The 24,360-nt window shown below is 42.2% G+C and overlaps 1 long non-coding RNA gene across 15 annotated transcripts in view; it reads right to left on the minus strand.

Moving 5' to 3' along the window:
• LOC147846451 (uncharacterized) overlaps nt 1–24,360 on the minus strand; it is a 176,432-nt gene that overhangs the window by 117,782 nt on the left and 34,290 nt on the right. The gene's annotated exons all lie outside the window — the stretch shown is intronic.

The following is a 24,360-nucleotide window of genomic DNA, read 5'->3' on the forward strand; positions in this document are numbered from 1 at the left end:
TATAGTGTCTAAAGGTAACAATCAAAATTCAGTGTTACCCAAACATCATATATCTGCAAAACCTTCATAAGAATTACTTCCAGTTCAAAGTCATTCAACTTAATTAATTCAACTACATTAATCTAAAGTGATTTACAGTTAATTTATTAAGGCACAGTCTCACTGGTGCAACCCAGGTTTAAGTGTCTTACACAGGGGCACAATGGCCATTCCTCATATATAACACTATTTTCGCTGGAATCTACACAATCTGAGCTAATTACTAACCATAGGTATACATGTACAATGCATATTATTCATCGTTTGAATAGACACTTAAAAACCCCGACCAGCATTGTAAAGTCCCAAAAAGTACTTAACTCTTAAACTCTTACTTAAAAGTACTTTCTCTTTGGTGAGCATGTGAGACTCTGTGGAATTGCTGACAGGTCTTGCACAAACACTAAGATTTTCCTCTACTTAATCAATCGTGTATGTTTGGTTGTATTGGGCGAATACAAAAAAAGTGTAAAAGGATGATAACAATAGTATTAAAAAAAAATGTGTCACTAAATATACTTGGGCAGCTGTTAGGTCATCACACAAACCACCTAAAATGCAATGTACTACAGTACCCACTTGACTGCATATATGACCAGATAATGTTGTTACAAAATGCACACAAAGAACTCTTTATAAAAAGTGTTTAAAGTGTTCTGCAGGTGGAATAAGTGTTGTGTTAATGGTTGCAAATAATGCTTTTTTTTAAAGGAGAATTTAATTGGGGGTGCATTTAGAGCGTAAACTGGAATGCTGTAGTTAGTCAATAAAATGTACAGTATTTTTGCAGAAGGGGGTCTCTTTAATACCTAGAAAAAAATATTACTTGTTAAGAAAGAAAGAAAGAAAGAAAGAAAGAAAGAAAGAAAGAAAGAAAGAAAGAAAGAAAAAATTTAAGTAAAATAATAAACTTGCAGGTTTTACATACACCAAAAGATCAAAGTTTGATCAATATCATTGCTCTTCTCTAATTTGCATATGAATCAAGCACTATACTACACAATATTACACAGATTTTAATAATGAAACACTTTTTTATACTGTCAATCAAACTACAGTCCACAGAGGGAGAGGGAAGCAGAATCATGTTTGAAACTGAAACGCCTGTTAGTGAAACCTGAATCCAAATGAAGCAATTATAAAAAAAAAAAAAAAGGTCAGGAACTGTTGTTTTTTTCCCCCTCAGACCAGGCGGGGTTGGGAGGGCAGAACACTGTGCCTTGATCAGTGAGGTTACACAGGCAGCACATGACAATTACCTCCCAAAAGTTTAGAGGGCTAATATCTACTGTGACATTTTGCAGAGGGGGGCTTTAATGAAGTGTGCATTTCCCTGCTCACAATCACACATTTGGACAGGCTGCCTGATGTATTTTTGAGAATTTGACAGTTGTAATTACCAAGGGGAAAAAGTTTGGGGGGGACAAACTCCATTGGATTCTGGGAGGTCAGTAGAGGTGCTGTGCACAGCGGAGACGTGACTGGCTTTTATTACTATAGGGATGGATGGGGTCTCTGGCAGAGGTTTCTAAAAGGTGCTACGAGTGGAAGATAATTGACTGAAATGGCATTCAGATAGTGTAACCTGGGGTCACCGATTTTTCTTTCGTATACTGTACACTACCTGACAAGTCTTATTGCCTACCCAAGTTCTAGGAATAACAAATAATATCTTGACTTCTAGTCGATCATTTGGTATCAGAAGTGGCATATATGATTATGCTTGATAGATTATGCTTATTTTACCAATATAAAATATGATCATGTCTTGATTTTTAATTATTTCATTAGGGCAATAAGGTCTGACTTTGCTTAGACAAAAGTCTTGTCACTTATCGAAAATAATTTAGAGTATAGAATATAAAGTCATGGTGCAGTGGAAAAATATAATATTGTGTATGACTCCCATGAGCTTGAAGCACTGCATCCATACATCTCTGCAATGACTCAAATAACTTTGAGTCATTGCAGAGATGTATGGATTTCTTCTTGCAGGACTCTCAGAGTTCATCTTTGATCCCTCCTCCATCTCACCCCAGACATGCTTAATAATGTTCATGTCTGGTAATAATAACTAATGACAATAATTCCTTACATTTATATAGTGCTTTTCTGGGCACTAAAAGTGCTTTACACATTGGGGGGAATCTCCTCAACCACCACCAGTGTGTAGCATCCACCTGTATGACGTGACGGCAGCCATATTGCGCCAGACTGCACACCACACACCAGCTGATTGGTGGAGAGGAGACAGAGTGATGAAGCCAATTATATTATGGGGATGGTTAGGAGGCCATGATGGACAAAGGCCAGTAGGCAAATTTACACAAAGAAGTTGACTGGGCTGGCCAATCCTGGAGCAGGATTGAATCCAATGGAGCTTTCAGGAACTCTCATTTGGAGGCTGGAGTATGAGAAGGAGCACTATCCTGCTGAAGAATTTTCCCTCTCCTGTGGTTTGTAATGTAATGGGCCCCGCAAATGTCTTGATACCTCAGGCTGTCGATGTTGCCATCCACTGACTATGCAGATCTCTCGCACGCCCCCATACTGAATGTAACCGCAAACCATAATTTTTTTTATCATCAAACTTGACTGATTTCTGTGAGAATCTTGGCTCCATGTGGGTTTCAGTAGGTCTTTTGCAGTATTTGTGATGATTGGGATGCAGTTCAACAGATGAATCATTTACCTTCTGTCACTTTACCAAATGATCAACTAAAAGTCATAAATATTATTATTACTATAGTTGCACAATAAAATGATTTAGAACTTTAAGAGTTTATTGCACAGACCACAACTACACTAATTTTGTGGTGGCATGTGATTCATGAGGGGCTTCATGAATTACTTCACTGATGCAGAGACTTTTTTTTCCCCCTGTGCATAAGTTGCACGATACACAAACATTCTTGCCTTTCATCTTTATGTAGGAAAAGTAGAGCTTATATTTCCAGTTTGCAAAATCTACCTTAGAACTTGTTGGATTTGCCATAGTTCTGACTCCTGGTCATTGGTGTGTGCGACTTAATGTGCATGTGTTTGTGTGTGAATGCCCGCACTTCTCTGCCTCTGATTGTCAAACGATAAAAATGGACTCTATCTAAGCCAATCATCACATTCTCAGTTACACCATGTTCACAGACAAACCAATCATCATCACTGGCTGGTTATGTGTCCTGTCTAGCCTATCACACGCACGCACACGCACGCATGCACACACGCACGCACACACACACACACACACACACACACACACACACACACACACACACACACACACACACACACACACACACACACACACACACACACACACACACACACACACACACACACACACAAACCAGAGAAAGAGAGGTCCTATGATTGAGGCCCTGTTTACACTAATATGTTTTCGTTTTAAAATGCATACGTTTTGGTACAGTTTCACCATCCGTCCAATACCTCAGAATTTTTGAGTGCCGAAAACAGAGCTTTTTGGAAACACTAAAGAGGCCGTTTTCATTTTAAAGCGCAGCTACTGTGTGTCAGTATGGATGGGGGAAAACGTTCGAGGTTACTAAAGTAACCCTTCGTTCCCCGAGGAGGGGAACGGAAGCACTATAAGTGGATTTGATTGTAAAATCCACGCATTGGGAGGTTCGGTTCAGAAGCTACTCGTCTGAAAGAGTATTGAACGGGCCAATTAAGAATGAATTGGCAGCGCAAGCCTGTGCAGGTGAGCAGCATAAGCAATCAACTGAGTATATAAGCTCACCTGGCGCAGCAGACGCTGTCCTTTTTAAGCTGAAGAGACTTTCAACAGCTAAGGGACAGTCATTATGGCGACGGAGTATAGTGCTTCCGTTCCCCTCCTCGGGGAACGAAGGGTTACTTTAGTAACCTCGAACGTTCCCCTTCGGGGGGAACTTCAGCACTATAAGTGGATTTGATTGTAAAATCCACGCATTGGGAGCCCATTGAAAGCGCCATAATGACTGCACCTTACCAACACCCCCGATGAGGAGATAGTCAAGCAAGCGTGACGCACCCACATCATGGGGGGCGCGGTCCTCCAACGTGTCCCTGGCCCTAATTTATCCCACTTCAACAGAAGTTTTACGGATTTATATATATTTTTTGGGAAGTCGTGAGCATCTAGATAATTCTAGGAAAATACGACAGTACGCTGGGAAGCGTGCAATCCCGATAGGGAGGACGCTGCGGAGGCCATCCGTTACCCAAGGGGGGATAGATGGCAGAATTTACATATGGACTAGCCCTAAAAAGGGGGAGTACGCATAGCAAAAGAGTGGTTAGCGGGGAGGGAAGACACGGGTCCGCCCAGGGGGGGGGGGGGACTTAACCGTGGCTGAATAAGCATATGGGATCGCCTAGTGGGGACCACGCATAGCAGGCACCTTTACCCAAAACGCGGGCTGACCAGCGGGCAGACCTACAACGTAGTGGGCCAGCACGTGACTCCTCCGCTGAGTCAGTGCTGGGGGCCACGGAGGAATCTGCAGGGCTCACCTGACGGGGAACTTTACTGACAGATAAAAAGGCGCACGTATCTCCGTGTTAGGGAAAATGCCGCAGCAAGCGTGTTTCAACACCCTACCGAATTGTTTCCTCAATCACCAAGGGTTACCTAATACCCTTGAGGAAACCGGCTCCACTCGCAGATTGTAAAACCTTGCAAATGTGTTGGGTGTCACCCAGCCCGCAGCTCTACAGATGTCTGTTAGAGGGGCGCCGCGTGCGCGCGCTCGAGAGGATGCGAAGCTCCGAGTGGAGTGCGCACGCGCTCTCGGGGAACGCGGCTCATCTCGGCTCTGATAGTGAAAGAAAGGCATCCACAATCTAGTGGGAACTTATTTCGGTACGGCACTTCCCTGCTGCCGACCGCTATAACAGACGAAGAGCTGCTCAGATGATCTAAACTCTGAGTGCGGTCCGGATAATACGCAAAACGCGAACTGGACAATAAAGAAGGGCTGGGTCTGCCTCCTCCGAGGGCAGCGCTTGCAGGCTCACTACCTCGTATTAAAACGGAGTGGTAGGAACCTTGGGCACATATCGCGGGCGGGGTCTCATACGTGAGAGAAGCCAGCCCAATTACAGGCACGAGTCACTGACCGAAAAATGCCTCCGGGTCCCCGACCCTCTAATCGATATCAACGCGACCAGCAGAGCTGTCTTCAGGGACAGAAATATACTGAGTCGAGGATCGAAGGGATCTGACGCGGCTTGTGTAGCGAGGGCGAGATCCTAAGAGAGCATGAGAGGGGGCGGGGTGGATTAATTCGCTTAACGCCCCTGAGGAACCGGATGATGAGGTTATGCGTTCCCACGGTGCTGCCAGCCACCGCGTTATGAGAGCGGAGATGGCAGCCACGTAACCTTGAGTGTGGAGGGCGACAGCCTGCTCTCCAACTTCTCTCGGCGTAAAGAAAGCACAACGCTGATCTGGCAAATTACGGGGGTCTTCTCAGCGAGAGACACACCATTCAGTGAATAGACTCCACGTCAGGGCATAGGCGCGCTCGGGGAGGGGGCTCTAGCCCGAGTGACGGTATTAGCCACCGCAATCGGAGGTTACCGAAGTCTTCCTCGCGTCTAAAAATCTCCAAAGATCGGCGAGGGTGCCAGGTGGTGCCCTGTCCCTGAGAGAGTAGGTGCTCTCTCGAAGGGACTGCCAGGGGAGGGCTATCGCGAGGGAGAGCTCTGACATCCAGGTCCGGTTGAGCCAGAGGGGCGCAACCAGCAACCTGTTCCTCGTCCTCCCTGACCTTGCACAGTAACTGCGCGAGCAGGCTCACTGGGGAAACGCGTATGCGCGTGCCCCGAGGCCAGCTGTAAGCCAGTGCATCCGTGCCGAGAGCACTCGGTCAGGGAAAGAACAACTGGCAATGAGCGATCTCGGGGGAAGCAACAGATCGATCTGGGCTTCCCCGAATCGCGCCCATATCAGCTGAACAGACTCGGGGTGGAGTCTCCATTCTCCAGGACGCAAGGCTGCCGTGAGAGCGCATCGGCTGCACGGTTGAGCTTGCCTGAATATGAATGGCGTGCAGCGATTTCAGCCGCGGTTGACTCCAGAGGAGCAGACGGCGGGCGAGCTGAGACATGCGGCGAGAGCGCACACCCCCTATACGGCTGATATACGCCACCGCCGCCGTACTGTCCGTCCTGACCAGCACGTGTTGCCGCTCCAACACCGGAAAAAAACGGTGGAGAGCGGGGAACACTGCCAACAGCTCCAGGCGATATGCCAATGCAACTGGGTACCTTTCCACAGGTCCGCAGCCGCATGCCCGCAACGCACAGCCCCCCAGCCCGTGTTGGAAGCGTCTGCTGAAACGACAACAAGACAGGACGCCTGTTCTAGAGACACCCAGGCCTGTAGGAATGAGGGGTCGCTCCAAGGGCTGAGGGCGCGGCGACACAGCGCAGTAACAGAGACTCGGTGTGCGCGCGCGTGCCATGCGCGTCTGGGGACTCGATCGTGAAGCCAGTGCTGAAGTGGTCTCATATAGAATAATCCGAGCGGCATGAAGCGGCTGCGGATGCCATATGCCCCAGAAACCTCTGAAATAGTTTCAGTGGGACCACTATTTTACTGTCGAGCTCTCTCAGACAGTACAGCATCAGCTGAGCGCGCTCTCCGGAGAGGCGCGCTGCCATGGTGACCGAGTCCAGCTCCAGCCCGAGAGAAGAGATCCTCTGCACGGGGGCGAGTTTGCTCTTTTCTCGGTTGACCTGAAACCCCCACAGGTGGAAGTGCCAGAGCACTTTGTCTCTGTGCATAATCAACTCTGTGCATAATCAAAAGAGAGGGCAATTCAGCCAGTCGTAAAGAAATTGAGTATGCAGATGCCCGCGAGCCGAAGGGGCGCTGAGGCACCCTCCGCGGGCTTGGTGAGGACCCGCGGAGACAGAGAGAGCCCGAAGGGGAGGGCTTTGTATTGCCAAGCTCGACCTTCAAACGCAAACCGCAGAAACTGTCGGTGGCGAGAAAGAGTGGAGACATGGAAATACGCGTCCATCAGGTCTAATGCTGCAGACCAACCCAGAGGACGAACGCACCGGAGGATGCGCTTCTGCGTGAGCATTCTGAACGGCAGCTTGTGCAGGCAGCGGTTCAAAACGCGCAGATCTAGGATTGGCCGTGACCCACCGCTCTTTTTGGGCACGATGAAGCGTGGGCTGTAAACCCCGCTCTCCATCTCGGCTGGAGGGAGCGGCTCGATTGCATCCTTCGCCAGGAGGACAGCAATCTCCTCTCGCAAGACAGGGGCGGACAGGGGGCTGACCCTGGTGAATACACACCCGTGACTTGGGGGGCCGTTTCGCGAACTGAATCGCATAGCCGAGTCTGATTGTGCGTATGAGCCACCGCGAAGAGCTGGCCCGCGCTAACCAGGCAGGCAGAGCTCTCGCTAATGGACTCATCGCTACAATCGCTGACGTACCAGCAGTGGGGCAGCGCGGAGTGGGTGTGCTGATCCGGGAAGCTCGCGGGTCCCACGGAAAAGCTGGAGGTGAGATATTTGCTCTCACTCCAAACCCGAGCTCCGGAGGGGAGGCTCGAGGGGTGGGAGAAAGGAGACCGTCCTCCCAGCGCTCGTGAGCCACTGGCGAAACGCACCGAATCTGCAAGCTAGAAAGCATAGCGTCCCAGACTGGCAGATTTCGGGCTGTCACATCTGGGGAAGTGAAAAGTGCCCTTTCATAATGTTTTCATGGCAGTAAAAAGTGCCGTTGGAAATGGGGCCCCGCCCTCCAGCGGGGAAAGAGCAAGTTCCCTCTTCTCCAGATGGCCTGTCCCAGGGGCGCTTCGCGGTCCGTTGCCGGACTTAGCGGCGTTCTGGGCAGGGGGGCTGCCTGCTTCCGAGGTGCCCGACACGCTCGCTTCGCCGGAGGCGTGTGCGGGGGCGGAGCAGCTCTCGTAGGCGGGCGCCTTCGGCGAGGAGCAGGTATGAATGGCACGGCGGGCGGAGCGGGCTACGGACCGCCGATAAGACATCACCCACCAACTGGTCTCTCACCGCCTTGAATTCCTGGGTGAATTCACAGACAGTGTCGCCGAACCTGGCTGGGGATATGGGGAAGTCAAGAAAGCGGACTTTGTCGACTTTGCGCATATCAGCCAGGGGTGGCGCTCCTGGACCACTAATGTGGACATCGTCCTCCCCAACGCACACGCAGCGGACTCAGTAGTCCGAAGAGCTAAGTCGGCGGCGGTGCGAAGCTCGTAAGCCTGGGTTGGACCCACCCTCGTGCAGCTCGGCCAGCGCCTGCGCTTGGTAGCGCTGGTAGGTGGCTATCGCATGCAAGGCGGAAGCAGCCTGGCCCGCAGCTATGTAAGCTCTAGCTCCGAGGGAGGTAGATAACTTACAGGCTTTGGATGGGAGACGAGGCGAACCCGCCAAGAAGAGGCGCCGCGCGGATTTACCGCCATCGCGCACTCAACCTGAGGAATCGCCACATACCCCCTGGCTGTTTCACCGTCAAGAGTGGTTAGGGTGGAGGAACACGCAGCACGAGCAGAAAAAAGTGCTTTACAAGACCGCGTGAGCCTACTGTGCACCTCCGGGAAGAAGGGAACGCCCCTCTAGTCGGTCCGGCCGCGGAGCTGGGGGATAAACCATCTCCAACCCACGGCCGAAGCAGCCCGGGAAAGCACGGCTAACATGTCCGTTTCAGGATCCGTAGTGACAGCGCTCACCAGCCCGAAGGGGGCGAGCGGGTCTGGATCATCATCGGACAATGAAAGCCCACCCTCCGATGCCGCGGTGGACATCTGGTCTCCGGTGTCATCGGGCGTAAGGGCTACCATCTGTTAGACGGATCGCTTCCCCCGCCCGAAGCTTGGATGGAGCGCTTAGAGGAGCGGGAGGTCCGCGGGCCCGTGGGCGACGGATTATCTCTCGCTGAAACCCTCAGATCTGCCCGAGTGCCCGCTGCAGAGCAGGGGACAACTGGGGTGGTTCGCCCTTTTGCAAAGGCTAACCGCGATCTTGCGCAACAGTCATGGCATCGCAATGATGACATGAACTGCCCGCAAGCAGCGCATTAACATGCTGGACCCCCAGACATGTAACACAGTGCCCGCGCCCATCATCCGAGGACAGGAAACCACCGCATCCAGAAACGCACAGTCGGAGCGCCGTCCTGATAAGGACGTGCTGCACGACTGTGTTGCTCTTTCTGTGAAGTTTGCAACTTTATACGCACCGCTCTGGAGGACCGGACCCAAAGAACGCCAGGCAAGGGAGAAACCCAGCTCGACCGTCTGCCACTGCGTGTACACACTCTGGACCGGGAGAATGCTCTCGTTCGCTCAGAATCGCTGGTCACAGCAGGAGGAACCCTCATCGACTCGATCAGAAAGGCTCTGAAGCGAAAAGGACAGCGTCTGCTGCGCCAGGTGAGCTTATATACTCAGTTGATTGCTTATGCTGCTCACCTGCGCAGGCTTGCGCTGCCAATTCATTCTTAATTGGCCCGTTCAATACTCTTTCAGACGAGTAGCTTCTGAACCGAACCTCCCAATGCGTGGATTTTACAATCAAATCCACTTATAGTGCTGAAGTTCCCCCCGAAGGGGAACGGAGACATCTGAAAACCTTCCCCTTTCTTATTGGGGCTTTTTCAGCAAGTAGCCAAAACAAAGTTCAGTCTTGCATCCTTTCCTTGTAAGTTAAGACTTTGCAAGTTTGATATGGAAAACAAACTCCCGAGGACACGTTGGGCAAATCTTCAAAGGAAACAGTGTACTTTATAACCTCATTCACATCACCCTGACTGTGTTATTTCACTATCATAATAAATAAAATCAAGACATGATATAAGGAATTGCCTATTTTCATTTTGATATTAGCAACTTAACAGACACTAAAAATGTTAAGGCCTCGTGTTGCTACATATTTATATGACCATCATTTTCACTGTATTCATATTAATAACAAAATGGAGCCTAAAACATTACTGCCTCCTTTCATTCTCATTGGAAATACGAAACATACCCTCTCTTTTACTGATTATCAGTTTTAATTATCAATAATTATTATAACAGTATAACAATAATTTTATACAATTTAGGAAATAAAAGCAAGCAATCAGTGAAATGTGCAGAATCAATGTAGCCTACATGGTTACAAAATTTAATTTATTAACCTATCTTTGCACTCAGCCAAAACATGTTAACTGAGAACAAGTAATAGATTGAAATGACCAAAGTCAGGGAACATGTGATTAGATATAGACAACAAGATGAATTAAATATCACGTTTAACAAATATAGTGAGATTAGATCCAGCGGTAGATCCACAATAAAAATTCCGACATGCACACAACTTTCATCACTGAGGTGAATGCCACAGTGTGTGTGTGGTCACGTGATGTGCGTTTTTCAGTGGTGTAGTGTGGACGGTGAGCTGTTCAGAAACGGTAGTTGAAACGCCAGTGTGGACGCAGACCGTTTTCACTCTAAAACGCTGTTTCAAAACTAAAATGTATTAGTGTAAACAGGGCCTGAGAAAGAAGCTGCTCGAATAAAAAAGGCTTCAGTGTTCTCAATTTTAAAAGGGCTAATGCTAATGCTAACAGCGTTGTAATGAGTGAAATTTAACCAAAGTTTAAGACTTGGGCATCTGGTGTCACCATTAAAGATGGAACAAAGTGTTCTATTGTGGCATTCTTTATTTCGTTTTATTTTGTTTACTGACATATGTTTACTATTAGTATAGCATCGTGAGCTAGAAAGCCCAACCAGAATACGTGAAACACAAAAACCAATGGTTTATTTCCTAAAGGAAGGAAAGATCACACAATGAGTGAAGGCTAATATATAGCATGCTGCATGCTAGGTGCACCACGGAACAAAGGGAGCTCATTGAAGGAATAATAAAATACTCTGCTGTTTCCCCTTAAATGGCATGTCAGGGTGACAGATTACTCTTAAGCAGAGCACGCACACGTGTTCGCACACAGCTCACGCATGGTAATTTCCTGCACGCTGCTCAATGCTCACACCTTCAATGCACTGCAACAGGGGACAGAGACAGTGATCTATCGACCAAATTAACTCTCTTTACAATCTCGCTCTCCTGCTTTTCTGACACTTATGTGCACAGAGTAAACTCTGACCTCTGCTTTGACACACAAGGACAGACGTCTCTCACTTCCTCAAAAAGATGGATAATGCTACACCCTCGTCCTGCTTTACTTGTTCAGAGAGATAGAAGGATGGATAGACAAGACCTTTTTTCGCCACTTTCAGCTGTCAACACGCATTATTCATCTCGACACCTTCATTTAGACTCATCGGACACAATGAGCAGCAAACATAGGGCAGGATCCAAAAGCCGAAAGCAGAATGAAATGAAACAAACACACCGTCCGGGCAGTTGGCGCCACTTACTCAATGCCAGGCTCTTTGGAACTGACTGATTGCTGGTGAACAGGCAGGCAGCTGTGGACAAAATGAGCTCCGGAGGGCTGCTTATAAGAGACCAGGAGATTGTTCTTGGTGAGAAATTGACAAAGCACACAAGTTGTGTTCGCAGCACGGCTGTCCATCAAAGCGGCTGCCAGAGCAAGTGCTTGCTGACTCTAATTTTTGCTGTGACAACAAAAGACCTCATGTTTAACTGGTTAACATGCCGTTTTTAGTTCTTGTTGCTAGACGCCCAACTAACTACATACTTTTTCTACACTGATTTTTTTTATTTTACGCTGACAATACTTATACCCAACAAAAGAGACAGACAGAGATGTATTTAGAGTTTTATTTTGGGGGATTTAGCATATTTAAAAACACAGGCGCGTGTTAATATCAACCTTCACAGGTAAGTTTTCTGAAATACATTGCAGTCCTTTAAAATCACAGTACGAGCTGAGTGATATGACACCATGCATAACAGTGGTGTGCGGTGAGGTTTGTGGCTGGTAAGGTACTGACTTACAAATCTATGCACCAAATATATTTTCCAACTAATAACTGTTGATCTCATATCAGCATTCTTTCTATACACATAGCAGGTACCTAGGCCTATTGGGCCAAGGAAGAATGTAAAATGTATAGTGGTTCAGAATGCCCCCCAATAAACAACAAGGTGCACGCTATAGACAACTATAACAAGGGACACAGAAAACCTGCCAACAGTAAGGCCCAATCCCAATTGTATTTTGTACCCCTACCCCTTATCCTTGACCCTTGAAACAGAGTGCGAAGGAGAAGGGTTTCAAAATTTACCCCTAAGAAATATGACAGCAATACAACACCTGCACACGTCATCAAGTCATCACAAGCTCTTGCTTCATATGAGATCGTCAATGGCGAATGCTGTAGTTATTCCAGTTGCGTTATTTTTTTAGTATTTATATTCAGGAAATCACTGAAGGCAACAATATCATATTATCATAATGAAATTGTCACAACAATATAATGTGGCAATAAGATTGTAACTACTGTGCATTTACACCATATTTGTATGTAAACACAAAAAACAAAAAACAACATTAACATTATAATAGACACTGTACAAAGGACATTTTCAACCACTAGACTATTTTGACGGTATTTAAGTGTCATCGAGTGACGGAATGTTGAAGATTACAGTTCATTTCACTGTGGCGACCCCTGATAAATAAAGGGACTAAGCAAAAGAAAAATGTATGAAGTTTTACATAAATGTTCCAAAACCAAGTTTTACATGCTTTTTATGTCGTTCAAATACATATCTAGCATTTTAAAGAGTTTAAAATGTCATTGCATGAGAAGATCATGTGAGCCCATTAACTTTTATTTTATAAGACCTCTATGCATCATTATCAGCTATGGGTAATATTTGTTAATGCTTATTTTTATTTATATTTTTTCTCTCCAAGTGCGGGTAGGAATTGACTAGCAATTTATGAATAATCAAAGATCAAGTATTAAGCATTTGTTTTTTGTATGCTGCTCTACTGAAGAAAGATGCCATCTACATGGCCAAGGGTGAGTAAATTAAAAGCAAATTTAAGGGTTAAATAGAGTTATCTTTAAATGTAACACTATTTCAGACTCTTACAATCTGTGTAGTATTTTCGATCAAATAAATGCAGACTTGGTGAGCATAAAATAACTTCCTTCAAAACAAGAACCCCATTGTACAGTTTATACCATTAATATTTCATTATACTGCATAATATGTTTTACAAGTGCCCGATTCTTTTTATTAGAGATCTTTAAAGCGTGAAATTGACTTTTTTTTCCACCTGTCTGCTGCCTTTCACCTCTTAGGATAGTCTCTTGTGAAGGGTTTGGAAGGGTGCGTGTGTGTGTTCTTGCGGTGCCATAATCAGATAATCAGCATTCAGCCTATGTCGATGCCACTTCGTTTAATACCTCACCATCTAATACGATGAAATACATAATTAAGTGAGGCTTAAGTGTTCAAATACTTTTTGAGCCATTGAAACTACAACAGGAAAGGAGACAGAGAAAGAAATTGATGTGTCAGAATAAATTCCAACCTGATGTTCTTCCTGTTTGACGCACATATGCAATATGTCTATGTATAGTATAACCACTAACCCACTACAAGTCATCGATTTCTAAAATGATGTGCGTTCAAAGTCGGCATCTCCGAAAGAACAATTTACCGTTATCTATCGCTTCCTTTCAGGTTCTAGAGTGCGTCATAAAATAAAAACCCACAATATCTCTGACAAATCACATCCTGCAGGTGCTTCTTGGTGATGCTATCAATGTGAGCTATCAGAAATGGGCCTATAAACAGGAATGTGACTGTCCATCCTTTAGAATCCACTCGACAGGGCTATTTCTCCATACTTTTATCATGGAACTGTTGGTCTCTTATTATAGATGCGGATGTTGATAGTGCATCATTCATAAAACGTGACATTTCAATGACCCTTTCTGTAGCAGACATCATTAATAAAGCGCTTTATCTTTCTCTGAGGAAAATGCTGCCTGGAATAGATTCACAAATGATGGCTGGACCATCATTTTTTTTTTTTTTTGGTCTCAGATTCAGTGCCTTGAGTCTTTATATGATAGCAGTGTGTGTACATGAGGAGTGTGAATGGTCACAGCATCAACTGCTGTACTGTTCGTCATAATAAGAGTGATGGACGTTCAGTCTAGTATCAAGCTCAATTGAGAATTGAGAAAGCAATATTGGGGCAACACCTGCGCCCTAAACACTATAAACTTCTGTAGTCTCAATCTGAGGGACAACAGATATCAGAAGGCTCTCCAAAAAATATTAAGCTGATGTGGTCGCCGTCTTCTCTGCAGCTTATTGCAATGAGCAAAATTTGGGTTTTAGACAGAAATTGCTAATAAATTTGGTAACACTTTATTTTAAGTCACAATTCACTGTATAAGCAAACCATTAACTAACAATAATAGCTAAATAAACTACTAATTAACTGCTTATTAATAGTTAGTAAGGTAGAAGTTGGGTTTAGGTTTCAGGATGCAGAATGAGAGCATAACCACTAATGAAAAGTTGATATATTAATAGTAGGCAGTTTATAAGCCAGTACTTAATAGCTTGAATTATTTTGACTTAAGTGTGACTAAATTTAGTAAGCAATTGTGAAGAAATGGCATATTTAATTAAACTTGTGATGTATTTTCTTGTATTTTCTAACTTCAGTAATCTTTATTTTGGCCACAATTGTGACTAACATTTTACTGGAATATAGCCTTTACTGCAGCTTTTACACTACAAAAATTCAACACATCCAATATATTTCAAAAAACTAGATGCATATTGTCCCAATATGCAACCCAAACTCAATAAAATAATTAAACACAAGGCCTTTTACACAGATCTTTCAACTATGGCACTATTTCAATTACAAATGTTTTGAGTGCAGCATTACAAGTCCAGATCTCATTCATGTAATATGCGCATGCAAATCTCTTTGCTTGCGTGCCGATTATCTCTGTTCGTGTACAAAACTTCTTGCATGCCATTAAATATACGCTGCTCGAGTGCAGATTTTCTTGTGCTCTCTCAAATAAATGCGGCTAAAGTGCGATTCAGTGCGTTTATATAACAAGTACTGTCTCCAACATTTGATAGATTTGCGAGGATTTATGAATATCTCTAATAGATCTACAGAATGCAATGCATCCTGAAGTAAAATGAAATGGCCATAACCTCCAGCAAGACAAATTCATTGTATGCAAAGCCATAGACTTTTATCTATAAAGTATAAGTATGGAAACCATGTTCATCTAAATTGAAAGCTATAGTCATGTTTGCTGGCCTCACACATCACGCAGTCCAGTCAGTCAGTCAGTCACCTTTAAGGGTTAAACAAATAACGCACAGCACAACTATGATTACAGAAAAATGTGAGCTGTTATAATTCATACATTTTGATACAACCTGCTATCAAAAAAAAAAAAAAAAAGATTTTTTGAATGAAAAGCTGTAATGTAGCCGTGGTGTGGCACCCCACTATGGAAGATTGAATGTAGCGAAAACCATGTGTATATATATATATATATATATATATATATATATATATATATATATATATATATATATATATATATATATATATATATATATATTATAGGCAAGAAAGTAGTTGTTTAGATTGAAACTATGCAGTTTATTTATAAGGATAGTGCCTATTTTAAAATAGTTTTGGAGATTCAGCGCGTCTGTGTCCATCAGCATGCAAAGAAATTGATGGCTGACATTCCACCACAAGTTGGTGACAGAGATCACATAATACTGTAAATTATTAGAGATTTCTCCTCAGAGAAATACTGGGGAATCTTAAAGGGCACCTATGGTAAAAAATCTACTTTTCAAGCTGTTTGGACAGATCTGTGTGTTGGTATAGTGTATAGACCGTCATACTGGGATGATATGAACACACCCAGTCCTTTTTTTTTCAATTTAACTACAAAAAAAAAGGGTCGGCCAATTGGAGCTGTTTTCAAATCGATCGCACCATTACGTAGGTGTGCGATCCCCCCGCCCACCGAATTGATTGACAGCTGCGCGCATTAACATGTTCCGGTAGTCGCGTGTATATGTCAACAAGACCAGGCAGACATACGCAGAGCAACCGGGAATAAAAGGTCTGTTCTGTTCGCTAGGATCAGCAATCATCATCAAATGTGATTAAGAGTAAGTTTCACATGTTTAAAGTTTTTTTAAAACAGAGTATGTGTGTAATTAATTACAGCATTTTACTTCAGCTTTACTTCATCAGCACAGCCGCGTGTCAGAACAATTATAAAAGAAGACGCTTCAATCCCGGTTTGTGGAAGTTAAATCAGGTTTATTTTGTACATTAGCATAACAGATATCCACACAGTATTTGAGGTTAGCATTAACTAAGCTAAGCGCGCTCTGTCTGCCTGCCTGTGTGTGTGTGTGTGTGTGTGTGTGTGTGCGTGCGTGCGTGCGTGCGTGCGTGCGCGCGTTAACTTTGTAACGATATTGTGTGTGACTCATCAATGCAACTTCACAATACTGATTAGTAAAGATTAGTTCTTACTGTAGTATCTCACAAACGCTACGTAAGACCTTCTTCCTTTGTCTGTCTGTTGTCTGACGCAGCTGAGGGAGGAGGCATGTAGAAATAGTGGGCGGGAAAGAATCGTCTTAAAGGCGCAGTATGACAAAACCACCCCCTGCTGGAAATCAGTATAAAACTGCATCTTGTAAAAGGTATAATGAAAAATCTGATACACATTCTAGAGACGCAAAAGACTTATATTAAATCTGAAAAAAGGGGTAACCTAGGTGCCCTTTAAAATGTCAGCAAAATCACCTGATTTGTCATCACTTCAGATATTACACTAGAGAATAATTCAAACACTAGCTCTAAAGCAATGTTGTGTTTTTAAAGCAATGTTTTCTGCTGTTCTGATGTCAGCTGCAGATGTGAATGAATGGCGGAATTAGTTCCTCATACTATATAATTTCTGAGACTTTGTTTAGTTTTCATTATTATATACACTATTATGCCATCAGACGGATATATAATAGCAATATCACATGAGTAACAGTGTCTCAATGGCTGTACATCGTCACTGGAGTGGGGCACTAAAGGACTCGGCCTACGGTCTCTAGCCAATGCACGCCTCCCAGCAGTGCCAATATACTGCCATATAGCACTGCTACATGTGTGATAATGCTCATATATATTCTCTAGCATAATGGCTACTTTCATTTGGCAGAAAACGTATGCAAAAGGTTATTTTATTATAGTTTGGTATGTTTATGGTATATTATATTATAGTATAGTATATTTTATTTTAACAGTGCTCACAAAGGAACACATCAACAAAAACCCTATAATAAGTATTTCATTCTTTAAGGCTCTTGAAAAGTCAGAAATGAGCAGTGTTATTTTTTTGTCATTGAGACTCCAGCCGGGGTAATAACTGTCATCGATGTGATGTCCACGAAGAAAAATGAGACGTGTGAAAAGACCCCACATGTATGACAGTCAGTTTCCTTACAATTTCCGTCAATTACAATCCCCCTGTCATAAGGCTTGTTCCTCTTGTGAGGGCAGTGACAGAACATCTCAGCTAAAGATAGAGGGGTTAAAGGAACATCACAGAGGACGTTATGCGTGGAAAAAGAGAGAAAAGACAAACGCTTTGACTGACAGCTTCAAGTGTCTGCTTGTCAAGACCTTCTGAATGTATCATAGATAGAAACCCCCTTTTTTCCCCTACCAAAAATTGCCAGACAGGTAGACCAGACATATGATTGCTTGCAAGTAGTATGTAATTTATTAAGAAGCAGATAAAATAGGCTCTGTTACAATACTGTGCTTCTTTGGTTCACAAAATTGCATTTATTTAAAGAGATAGCTGAAAATGGTGTAGTAATTATATATTCAGCTTCAAGCTGTCGCATACATGACTCCTTTTTTTTCTTCTGCAGTAAAGAAAAGATGTTGAAGAAATATTTGAAAATATACAGTCACTGAACCCAAGTGACATTCATTTGAAGAAAAAAAAGTTGATGGTAGATTTTTTATAATTAATAAAAAGTCTTATTATATATATATATATATATATATATATATATATAAAAAATAAAATAAAAAAAATCTGTGATTTTTTAATTATTACATAAAGATTGATTCATACTTCTGGGTCAAGCGCACGGTACATGTATGCTCTGGTGCAACCTTTGCACAGTCGCATAACCCTCACCATGGCTGAAGCTGCCTTTCCACTATACATGGTAAATGACAACCGACAGACCAGAAGTCATTCATTTCCAATAGAGAGTAGTCCGGGAGCTGTGTGGAGTTCAGATTACCTCTGTATGTGAAAAATTGGGATCCGATTTGAGCTGTGGATACGTTGAAATATTTGAGCTCCTGTACCGTATTTGACCAGCCGACCGTATGCTGTGATATATGCTAGTGTTGCCTGAGCAGGTCCGTGCACGAGAGATGAGAAATACTAGATTTTTTATTATGTTTTGAATCAGAAAAAAAAGTCTATATATATATATATATATATATATATATATATATATATATATATATATATATATATATATATATATATATATATATATATATATATATATATAAAACAAACATTTCTAATTATAAATGAGTAATAACAAATATTATTTTTGTATGTGTTCTCCACATTCCCTTCAAAATTTCTAGCGTTCTTTGAGTTTCTTGTATTCATTCATTCAACCATGGTGAACGCACAGTCAATAAAGGCTCCTGCTTTTGTACTCCTTTATTTCGGACACTGCGAGCTCTTCCATGGTGCAGAACAAAACTGAAAATTCTGTGCGACTGGCACAAGGGGGCTTATTCCGACAGTCATGTTCAAATGTCATGTGCAGTGGAAAGGCAGCTTGGCGGCAGCGGCTTGTTATTGCAGAGCAACACAAACAGCACGCAGAAGTATATATATATGCATGACTACACACCAGGTATGCGCCAATCACTCAAGACAGAAGTATAAATCATCTTATACAGGGCTCGAAATTAACCTTTTTGATTGGTAGCATTTAAAAATTTAAAAATTTAGTCGCACCCACCAATTATGAGCACCGTTACTACAAGTTTTATACAAACATATTTATTGTTTTTGAAATCAACACTAATCAAACTAACAAGCAAAAAAAATTATATAAATATATGCAAGCGTGAGGAAAATGTCTCAACGAAATCCAGTTATCGCAAGAAAATAAATTTTTATAACAAAACTGAGTGAACATAGCATACACGGAGCGCTCACCGGCCCTGCACGCACTGCATGAATGAATCTGTTAACGGTATAACTCTGCTGTTCTCACTTTTGACTGTCGGATATTGCACTGATGCTTTTGACACATACTGTACCTTATTATATGCATACATGTTAACAGCAATACTAGTCTTTTTAGGAGTAGCGATGTTAGTTTACTCAGTGCAAGCCCGTTTGTGATGGTGTACATGGTGTTAAATTTGACATATAGCTGCCCCTTGCACGGCGGACAGCATCTGGCAATTATATGGAGGATTAAACAGAAGCTCTCATGCTAAATGTGGCAAACAGTTACCTGAAATCTCCATCCCACAGACTTTTTATAGCGGACTTGAAGCCACTGGAAGTCTTCTACTCTTGGTAAGGTGTAGATGGTGGAATAACATTCAGCACACGATCAGTATGTGTCATTATTTGTAACTAGATGGTTTCTAAATCTAAATCTGTCAGTGTTATGTGATCTTCATTCTCATCTTCAGCGCTTTACAATTTTTCGCGGTAGTAGCTCTCTGTTATCCGAAGCCAGAAGGCGCTGAGTGATTGACAGCTGATATTAACCAATCATTCGCGTTTAGTGCTAGAGCAGTAGTGGGCCAATAAGAAGAGCACGAAGGCGGGGCAAGCATTACGGACTAGGCTTTGTTTACTGCAGGAAGTTGACATGACAACTGTTTTAAACCATTCCTGAGCGCTGCGTTTCGCTTTTCAAGTACAGACAAAGAGCTTAGAGATGCATTTTGCGTGAATGTCTCCCGAATCCGCGCATGTGCTGAACATTTTTCAGTAAAAACTGGTCGCACACAACAATTTTAAGCACTCGCAGAAATGCTCCCAAATATATTTTAAGGTCGCATAGATAAAATTTTGGGCGCATATGCGACCAAATTGGTCGCAACTTCGAGCACTGTTATAATAAAAAATAAACAAATAAATGCTAATTTTATACTACTATAGTCAATAATAATGGTCTAAAAGAATATTTTTTTTATCCTGACTTGTTACAAAACAAACCACTATGATTTACCTAATTAACCTAACTTACCCAGTTAACCTAATTTCACCTTAAGCTAATTACTAGTCTCTCACAAAATAACTACTAAAATGTTTTGCACTGTTATTGAGACAAAACTAAATATATTAGTTAATAGAAATTAAGTATTTAGCAGGTTCGTTTGGCATATTTGAATCCATCAATCACGCTCGGATCCACGCCAAAACAATCAGTCCGAGATTGCCTGAATGAGGTGGTCTCAGTTCGACTGAAATTAATTCTGGAGCGGATCGGTTGTAGTGAGAAAGCAATACGATCCGAAACAGGCTACATCACAGTGTATTATGGATATGTAATAGGCATATACATGAAGAAAGAATGATGAGTAGGGGGGATGTCATTTCGACTGATAAATGTACGTTTCATGTCAATTATGAAAGTGAAAGCATGTTAACTATTAACGAGAGCCGTTTATCCCTTAGGAAAATTGACCCAACAGCAGTCTTGGTTTATCTGTTATTTATCTCTATAATGTAAAGCCTATAATGTATAGGCTATGTATGTGTGTGTCACCATTCAAAATGAAAGCGCAGCTAATCGCTTAAAATAAATATAAATAAGGATGTATGACAGCTGATCGGGACTCTAAAAAATAAACCCTGGAACTCTGACCAATGTGAGGAGAGTTTACTTGCATGTGACTTGTTTTAGCTCTTTTGATCCGTTTAGAAACTTTGCTGTGTGAAAGCAAACAGCGCCATGAACAAAGTGCAACATTGTAACAATTATAATCTCTCTTTTGGAACAAAAGAATCGATCCGCAGGTGTGAAAGCGGCCTTAAATATAATGTAATAAATATATATTTATTTGGTGTAGGCGAGGGTTGTCTGAAGAGCCGGGGGTGGGGGGCGGCTGATGTCGCGTGCAAAATGAAGAGCGTGGTCGGTGGTGGTTGTTGATTTGGGGAAGGGCACTTTCTATCAAAGACTAAAAAAAGTATGTGCACTGCACAGGTTGAGCCCTATGTGTGCACATGCCTGCTCTCTCGCTTTGGACATTTGACCCGCTGACGTGTTCGTAAGGTAACTTTTCCTCTCGTCTTGGCTGTTAAAGTGATATTTATGAATCCAGACACAAGCGTGCGTGAGGTGCAAGTTTTCTCTACTGTGTCTATCATGCATTACTTTTGATAACCGCGTATTATGCGCATTTAGACTGTAACCGCGGAGAAAAGTGCTTTTGATTCTAAAGCCAAGCACAGCCCTTTCTGTTGAGCGGGTGAAGACAATGACCAATCATAGGGGTATAAGACCTCGCTTGACAGCGCTCAAAAAGCAAGCGCTACAGTACATATATCTGACCGCTTGTATTAAAGCACAAAAATGCATTACAAATAATATATAAATATTGATGTATTTGTATATTTTAATTTAAAAAATTACTGTGTTGTGATACAAAAAAAAAAATCGAACTGTTTATGGAAAGCATCATCAATGCACTGAGATTTCGAACTGAACCAGATCTATGGCATGATAATCAAAACCGAATTGGAGACAAGTGTAGGCTCACACCCCTGCTAAATGTGCAACAACTTTTAGCAGAATTTTACAGTTTATTTAATTAAGTGCATGAAGACTTTGTATTATTATGATGCACAATCCAATTTTCTGAGGGTAAATAAAAATAATAATAATACTGGTAATAACAACAACAAATAGTAGAATATCAGATGTCCTTATTGCTTTTTTCTTCATGTAATCTATTATCATTTGTTTTGATGAAAAAGGATAATAAAAACAACAACTTTGAAATATTGATACCAATAAAGGCCTTTTTTATACAAATAGGTAATCGATCCCATAAATCAATGTTAAAACCAACAAACAATGTGATTATACACCAAAGCACTGAGGAAGAAGCTAACAAAATTGCCTATTTGTTTTAAAATAAAAATAACCCTGCAAAATCCCTTAAAACAATAAATAATGGTATCCCTCACGCTCTGCACAATTATAAAATTCATTCATTCATTTTCTTGTCGGCTTAGTCCCTTTATTAATCCGGGGTCGCCACAGCGGAATGAACCGCCAACTTATCCAGCAAGTTTTTACGCAGCGGATGCCCTTCCAGCCGCAACCCATCTCTGGGAAACATCCACACACACATTCACACACACACTCATACACAACGGACAATTTAGCCTAACCAATTCACCTGTACCGCATGTCTTTGGACTGTGAGGGAAACCGGAGTACCCGGAGGAAACCCACGCGAAGGCAGGGAGAACATGCAAACTCCACACAGAAACGCCAACTGAGCCGAGGTTCAAACTACCGACCCAGCGACCTTCTTGATGTAAGACGACAGCACTACCAACTGCGCCACTGCCTCGCCCAATTATAAAATTAAGATTAAAAATTAAAAAGAGATGCAAACATATTTCAAATGGTAAGCAATTCTATGAATAGTAAATCAATTGACGTTTTATGTCCAATACTTCATAACACTATTTGTCTATTTGCTTTCGTCTTTGTAGCGTGTATTGGCATTAGTGAAGTGCATGTCAGTTTGTTGTACATAAGCTATTGATTGCCAGCACAATTACTGCTTTGAAGGCAGGAAAAAGCATAAAATATTATATGCCACAGAAAATGAGTTTTTTCAGAAAGACTTCCCCCAGGTCTGCATTGTATAAAGCATTATATAATCGAATGTGGTTGGTATTTAATCCATGCATAAACGCAGAAGTATCACATGCTCTTTTCCGCCCTTACTTTACAGCCGCTGCCATGAAGAGAGCCTTCATTTTACCAAAGGACATAGAATTAATTATGTTTTTTTTTACGTTGCTGTATGAAAAAGACATTAAATGAAGCTAATCACTTAACTCACTTAACCTTGATTTGATTACTTCAATTGCACCGCACTAACTCTGCCTCCGCAGGTCTTTCACATTTTATTACATAAATCAAAAATGCAGTACTGTAGTTCTGCAGCATCAATTTGCAGTCAATTTTGACTGTTCAACTGTTTTATCTGTATCTACACCTAATACCTTGATGAGTTATCAAAGTAATTGTGTTCTGGTTTATAGAAGTATATAGAAGTACAAGCAATTTGTCTCCCACACAAAAAAGAAGCATTAAAAGAATAGTTTACCTCCCCAAAAAACAACTTAAGTTACCATTTACTCATTCTGGTTTTCTTTTTTTAATAAAATGTCGTTAATACTTTTAACCCTAACCATATAGCAAGCATTCATGTAATTAAATAACATTACTAAGTAGTTAAAGGGGTAGTTCACTAAGAAATCATTATCTACTCAGCCTTTACTTTTTTTAAACCTTTATAAGTTTCTTTATTCTGTTGAACACAAAATAAGATATGTTGAAAAATGTGGAAAACCTGTAACCATTGACTTTCTATAGTATTTATTTTTCCTACACTTTCAGAAATAAAAGGTACAAAATCTGTCACTGGGGTATTTTTTTTTCTCTTTTCAGGCACTTTTTTTTTTGTTTCTAACAGGCCCTTAAAAGTACACGTTACCCCTTTTTACCCCAGATTTAAGATACGTATTTTGTGTCTCCAGAATGTGTCTGTAAAGTTTCAGCTCAAAACACCTATCAGATTTATTATTCTATGTTTTATAAGTTTCTATTTGATACCTATGAGCACCAGGTAACGTTTTTTTTTTTTTTGTACTGCGCCTTCAAGGCTAGTCCTTTATGCCCACCGTTTTCACGTGCCTGTCAGCGTGCTTTAATCTCCTCCCTAAGCTGTCCCAGACAACAGACAGACATAAAGGAAGAAGATCTCACAGAGGGTTTGTGAGAAATACTACAGTAAGAACTTTACTAATGAGTATTTGATACATTTGTTGTGGAGTTGCAACAGGAAACAGGTTAATATCCACTGCTCTATGGATATCAGTTATGTTAATGTAGAAAATAAACCTGATTTAATGTCCACAAACCGGGATTGAAGCTTCTTCTTTTATAATTGTTCTGACACAAAAAATCCTAAAATCCTAAATGGTTTGTTAAAAAATGCTCAATA

Source organism: Danio rerio, chromosome 2, assembly GCF_052040795.2.
Source record: "Danio rerio strain M-AB ecotype USA chromosome 2, GRCz13ab, whole genome shotgun sequence".
Taxonomy (NCBI): domain Eukaryota; kingdom Metazoa; phylum Chordata; class Actinopteri; order Cypriniformes; family Danionidae; genus Danio; species Danio rerio.